Raw genomic sequence first — 6,633 nt, 5'->3', positions numbered from 1 at the left:
AGTCCCCTAGAACTTAGAACTACTTAAACCTAACTAACCTAAGGACATCACACAACACCCAGTCATCACGAGGCAGAGAAAATCCCTGACCCCGCCGGGAAAATAATACAGAACTTGTAGTCCTATATGGACAGTACAGTTCAGTAATACAACTGAGGCCTAAATTCATAAATAACTTATGATTACGCCGATAATGAAATCTACAAAAATTTTAATGCCTTTTACGAGAGAAATGCAGATATTTCCAGTCTCGGATGAAAAGCTGTAGCTGGATGTTGGCAACCACATGTGCACGTGGATACTAAAGCCTCAGTAAGGAATCACTAAGTCCCGTAGCACATCGTCAAATACGCGTTTCAAGGAATTACCTTGACTGGACATTATTCGAAACTTGTGAACCGTAAACCATTAACGGACCGCGAATCAAATATCTGATTATCACTCGCAACTAGAAGCAGTCTCACCCATACGACATGCTGAAACACTGAAGCATCGTCACCATGACTACACCGGACTCAGGACATAGCAGCAAGAGTGACTTCCAGGGTTCTGAGTATGCCGGAAAACGAAATGTCTCACGCCGGTCCAAGTAACAGAGCTCGCTAAGATGAGGTGGCACACAGATGTTTGCCATTTGTCTATCGATTTTTGTAAGACATTCGTAAGCAAGTGACCCTCGCAGAGAGCGCTTGCGCGGAAAATATGAATTATGAAACAGTTCCGAGCGCATGATGCTGACGTGTTTCAAGTCTCCACGAGAAATTTTATCGTTGTTGTGCTGATACCATCGTCACCTGTCGCTTCAGAATAGATTCTCGTTATTGCTTGTCCTGCTGTCTGTACTGTCGCGTGTTTGCGATGGAAATTGGCTGTCGTGTGGGGCAACGGTCTTGCCGCAGTGGGTACACCGGTTCCCGTCAGATCACCGAAGTTAAGCGCTGTCGGGCGTGACCGGCACTTGGATGGCTGACCATCTGGGCCACCATGTGATGTTGCCATTTTTAGGGGTGCACTCAGCCTCGTGCTGCCAATTGAGGAGCTACTCGACCGAATAGTAGCGGCTCCGACAAAGAAAACCATCGTAACACCCGGGAGAGCAGTGTGCTGACCACACGCCCCTCCTATCCACATCCTCATCTGAGGATGACACGGCGGTCGAATGGTCCCGATGGGCCACTTGTGGCCTGAAGACGGAGTGCTGCTGCTGCTGCTGCTTGTATGTCGTGTATAGATACGTGGTCTTGGAGTGCTCGTGGGCGATGTTTTATTGCCTCATGGGGGCTGGCTGATGTGTTTGTCAGCTGGAAACTGAAAAAAAAAATTTCTCATTTTGTCTCTCAATTTCACATTACGAAGTTTCTTCCACAGAATCACGGGTTTGGTCACACTGAATATAACGGATCGAGCGTAGAGAGGCCTAAGTTTATTACTAATTTAATGTTGTAGATTCTACGGTTATTCCCTGTGATTGGGCTTCTGAGGATTTAGCTGTTCAAGCGACACGATTTATATTCGTCATGCCCTAGGCTGTGATCCGTCCTTTGAGGAGAGTAAGGAAGATACTCACGTGCTCAAAGGTCAGTATCCGGTTTTTGATTATTGTCTTTGACTTTGTACTGTGCTGGTTATGGGTTTCTAACGAAAGACTTCCCATTTTAATCAAATGAAACGATATTGTTCCAGAGACCTTTTCAAGTCTGAAACATCTATGACGTATATATGCAGACTGAAGCGACGAATGAAGATATGTACCGACGTTAGGATTAGAACCAAGGCGTCCTGCTCAGTAGGCAGATGCATTAACCACTGCGCCAACGTGGCACACTAACTTTGCACACTTGCTCGGACTACCCTACCACGCTTCTCTCTCCAATCCATTGCCGTGTGAGTTTAGGGGGAATACCAAATGGTTTGAGGACTGAATTGAATTTGGACTGAAGAGGGAGCCGTGCTAGGATAGTCGCGCAGGTTTCCAAAACTGCTGTGCCAGGATGACGCTGTGGTTAGCGCTTCTGCCTAGTTATCAGGAGACGCGGGTTCGAGTCCTGGCCTTGGTACAAATTTTCATTCGTCGTTTCAGTCTGCATATGTTCACTTCCCATTTTCTTACAGCTTAATAATCTTCTTGATAATAATATTGGTAAATAGATTCCTAGGCTGTGATTAATGCTTCTGCTTGGTTGAACAGATGTCTGCAAGATGTGTGTATGTAAACCTCCACATATTCTAATTAAATTCTGTGTGCAATGAACCACCCCAGAATATTTATCAGGGACATCGGTGAATAAAAACGTGCGGAAGGTATTGACGTACTGATACACATATTCTGAAAGCTGACAATTATGGCAACAACATCTGCAACTAATCCCTTCTGCAGGACTACTATATAGTTTAAGTTTTCAGCAACATGCAAGCCCACAGCACTAAAACTGTCTACGCTGTGCATTATTTTTAATTGGACACTATATTACTAGGAGGCTGGGCAAACTTGAATGACATAACTTTCTTTCCTCTTGTTTCTATATTTGAAAGTTGTTTATTTCTACAAAACCAGTTAATAAGTTTTACAGAAACAAGATATACTATTTTCCCTGTGGGTGATTATTTGTTCCACTTGACAAGGATGCTTTCATCATCTACTATTCAAATAAAATGGTAGACCTTTAACATAATGTTATGCACTACATAATCCTGTTGAATATTGAGATGATATTTGTTACGGCGTGAAGTCAAGCGCCGGCACGCCAGCGGGAAACGAGAGAGCAGAGAGGGCTGTGAAGATGACGTCAGCCAATTGTACGCTGACCGACCCCTCTCCAGGACGACAACGCAACAGCAGCGGCCCCTGTGCGAAGAGGACATAAGCGCCGCGCCGAATAGGCGTGGACCACTTCTACAGCAGCCACCAGCATTACGCACTTCAAGACCAGCGACTTAGGAATTTATATACTGAAAAACATTGCTTATTTTGTCTGTCGCTTAATGCTTGCGGCACATCTGTTTAACACAAAGTTAAGTATTTTAATCATCTCCTTTAGTAATAAAATTCATTAATACGACTTGCTTGAATCGTTGTCTAGCGATCCGAGAATCAGGTTTCCTACACACCTCATCTTTGACGACTAGGCAGGATTCAACAATATGGATTAGCGCCATACTGACACAGAAATATTAAACTACGAGGCTCTCATCTGAGATAGTCTGGCTTCTTCTGCGCTCCACAGTGAGAAAGGTGCTGCACTAATAAGACACTGGACTCGCATTACGGCACAGTGTGGTTCAAATCCCATTGTATCCATTGATGCCCAATTTTTTTTTTTTTTTTTTTTTTTTTTTTTACTTTTCCTAAATCAGTTAAGGAGAATGCTGGGAGTGTGACTTTGAGAAGCTGCAGTCGATATCCCTCTGCCGTCTTTGGCCAGAGCCACCGCCCCGTCTCTAATTAACTCGCGCCGTCAGGTCGTTAAACCGCACACCTCCCTTTTTCTTCCTCATACGTTTCAGCGCACCGCTCAGTGGCAACCGACAGGTCAGCGAGAAAGCGTATAATTGCTGCCGGCTGCCGGGTGTTCACTGATCGGACGTGCGTTATGCGATGCCAGAGCAGCAGGGACGCAAGGGGTACTCGGGTCGCAGTCGACGGGTAGCGCAACAGCTCCAGCATGTAATTAGCTGGCCAACGTCGAGCTGCGGGCAGCCTACGGCTAAGGCGCCACACAGACACGGTCAGCAGAGTCTAGAGGGCCATCAAGCGGCGCCTACTACACTCTGATACAGTGTTTTTCTATCAACATGTAACACCATAGCTCTTATGCTGTACAGATTTATTTTGCTTTTGTTTTATTTAATGTTACATCGTTGAGCTTCTGTAAATATGTTTGATTGAATAGACAACACAAAATTGTTTACTCCTTTCTTTGTTAAAACTTTGATGTCATGATTTGATTCTATGCAATGTAGTATATCTGTCATTTAAATTCTTTGTCCCATTCGGAGGGAACAAAACTTACTATATATAATTGTAATTTCTGTGTGAATAATTTTTTGTAGAAATGTTAATATGTGCAAATGTTCTGTGTTATTTAATGCGTTTGGTTGCTGTTATGTAAATTGCTGACCTTCACTTCGGATTCTTAGTTAGTTTGTATGTACAAGTTGTAGTGGTTCCCCTCAGGAACGGAACTGTGTAGCGCGCGCAAATTGTGGTTGGCCTAGGTAGAAAAGGTGGAACAAGAGTCAGTCGGGGACTAGCTACCAAACTGTGCACTGCCATGTAAAAGTTGTATATTGTGCTGGTTCCGAGAGAGGCTTTTCCTGCCACTGTCCAATGCCTCGGATGGATGAATAAATAGCTGGAACGATTCTGGGATTGGTATCCATCATCGCCACCAAGAAGGGACAGAGTCCAGCAATTCTGCCTGCAAATCCACCTACCAACATGCAGCTGCCACCACATTGCGCAATCACCTTAACGGAATACTATAATAATGTACAGTGAAGGATCAGCTTATTGGATGTGTTAGTGTGCTCAAATATAAGGTAACTTATAACTGAATTCATGTACCTACCTTGATTTTTGTCTTCCTTATCATAACACCTCTCAGGTTCCTAACGTGATTACCGAGTGTCCTTACTGAAAGAACATTAAAGGCCAGTATATTGCTAATTAATGCCTCTTCAACATATTAAAAAGAAAGTTAAAGTTAATGTGGCAAGAGAGTGAGCTAAAGTAAATGTTGTTTGCTGAAAATAATTTTCCTATTAAAACTGCTTATTAAAGTGCTATTGCCAACTTCAAAATTAAAAGTTCTTAAGACTGTGGCTTATGAAGTTTTGCTTAGTAAATGATCACATTGCTGTCTGTAGTAAATTCTAAAAGGTGAGTCAGTTTCTTGCAGTTTTGTCAACATTGTGTTTCGCTGTAGTAAAAGTGGAAAACTGCAATAGTAGAAAATTATATGTTCATGATTGCTAAGTGTTCGTCTCTCTTGTGTATTGGAAGTGCATATTAATAGTATAACAGGATCCACCGTTTGTCTATTATGTTAATGCAAGGTAACAAGTAATGGGAAGACCACTATCTATGAAAACCATAATTTCTTTATTCAAAAGATAGTGAGAAGCAACCTGTTAGTGGATTCCAATTAACTTCCATTTCAAATAGTAAAGTATTTAACTGAGAGAGATTTAACCTATGTCCAATTTATGATCCTGCAGTGAATGTTAATAGTAATGTTATAAAGACCATTCAGTTTGAACAAGTCCTGAAAGTAATAGAGTGTTTCGGTATCTGTTATATTTTTGCAAATAGTTTGTGCTGCTCTAGCTGCTAGCTTCAATCTTACCGTAAACATACGTATGTGTCAGAGTTCATTGCACTCGCGTGTGGCCATTTATAGGTGGTGTTTGTCCATTAAAGTTACTCATACCTACTTCCTTAAACGAGAACGTTAATCTTTCTCTTGCCTAATTAGGCTGGCGACCGTTGTCCTTATTCTTTAAACAGTATAGCTAGGCAAAAATGTTATTTGTTACTGTTCGAATATTTACGTAATTCTGACTTTCATTTCCGATAAGCCATCTTCATTAGGTACAACACGGTCAACCTAGCAAAATTCCTCTCAGAGGGTAACACTGTTCTGTTGCGTTATACCATAATTGCTTTAGTAAGATAGTTTTATTTCATAACCTGCCTCCAACTTTAAGGTTATGGTATAGGAGTAGCACACAGGAGTGTTATAAACAGCAGCCATTCTTCATCCACTGCTTCACAAACGCCGCTATCAGATTTCTTGGTCTGTATAACATCTATTCGCATAGTTACATCTCCGGCACAACTGCATTCCATCTTGGTGACACTCATAATTACGACTGATACTCCAGTTTGTTCCATGATCTATTTGATCGTTTTCCTGTTTCTCCAAGTAAATTCCAGAATTCATCCCCCGATTGTTCGGTGACCTATCCTCAATTTCTAAATGTTTTCACATCTCTTTGCCCTAAAATGAAATTGGTTGCTCACATTGAGTGGGTAATTGGTTTCAGATGTGTTAAAAAATTCATATGTGATGAGCTGTTGTAACTGTCCGTTACTATTAATTCTCTCAAAACATCCACAGTACTCGAGAATGTGTTTCAGCAATAGTTCACTAAAATAAGTGACTGTTTGCGCGTTAGTGCTATCAAATTATACACTTGCTTTTCAAGGCAACAGCAGAAAAGAAATGTGGCAATAGACTGAGAAAAACCAATAATATGTTTAAATGTATGATACAAATTTTGCTTAACTTGTGGTAACAGTTGGATGTGAGGCACTTGTCCTACACCTATGGTTGTTGTTGTGGTCTTCAGTCCTGAGACTGGTTTGATGCAGCTCTCCATGCTACTCTATCCTGTGCAAGCTTTTTCATCTCCCAGTACCTACTGCAACCTACATCCTTTTGAATCTGCTTAGTGTATTCATCTCTTGGTCTCCCTCTACGATTTTTACCCTCCACGCTGCCCTCCAATACTAAATTGGTGATCCCTTGATGCCTCAGAACATGTCCTACCAACCGATCCCTTCTTCTGGTCAAGTTGTGCCACAAACTTCTCTTCTCCCCAATCCTATTCAATACTTCCTCATTACTTATG

At 42.0% G+C, this 6,633-nt stretch overlaps 1 pseudogene; it reads left to right on the top strand.

The window, feature by feature from the left end:
• The first annotated feature begins 880 nt into the window (after window positions 1-880).
• Window positions 881-998, top strand: LOC126485445 (5S ribosomal RNA; annotated as a pseudogene).
• The last annotated feature ends 5,635 nt before the right edge of the window (window positions 999-6,633 follow it).

Source organism: Schistocerca serialis, chromosome 6, assembly GCF_023864345.2.
Source record: "Schistocerca serialis cubense isolate TAMUIC-IGC-003099 chromosome 6, iqSchSeri2.2, whole genome shotgun sequence".
NCBI classification, from domain to species: domain Eukaryota; kingdom Metazoa; phylum Arthropoda; class Insecta; order Orthoptera; family Acrididae; genus Schistocerca; species Schistocerca serialis.
This window is presented reverse-complemented; position numbering and strand designations above follow the sequence as displayed.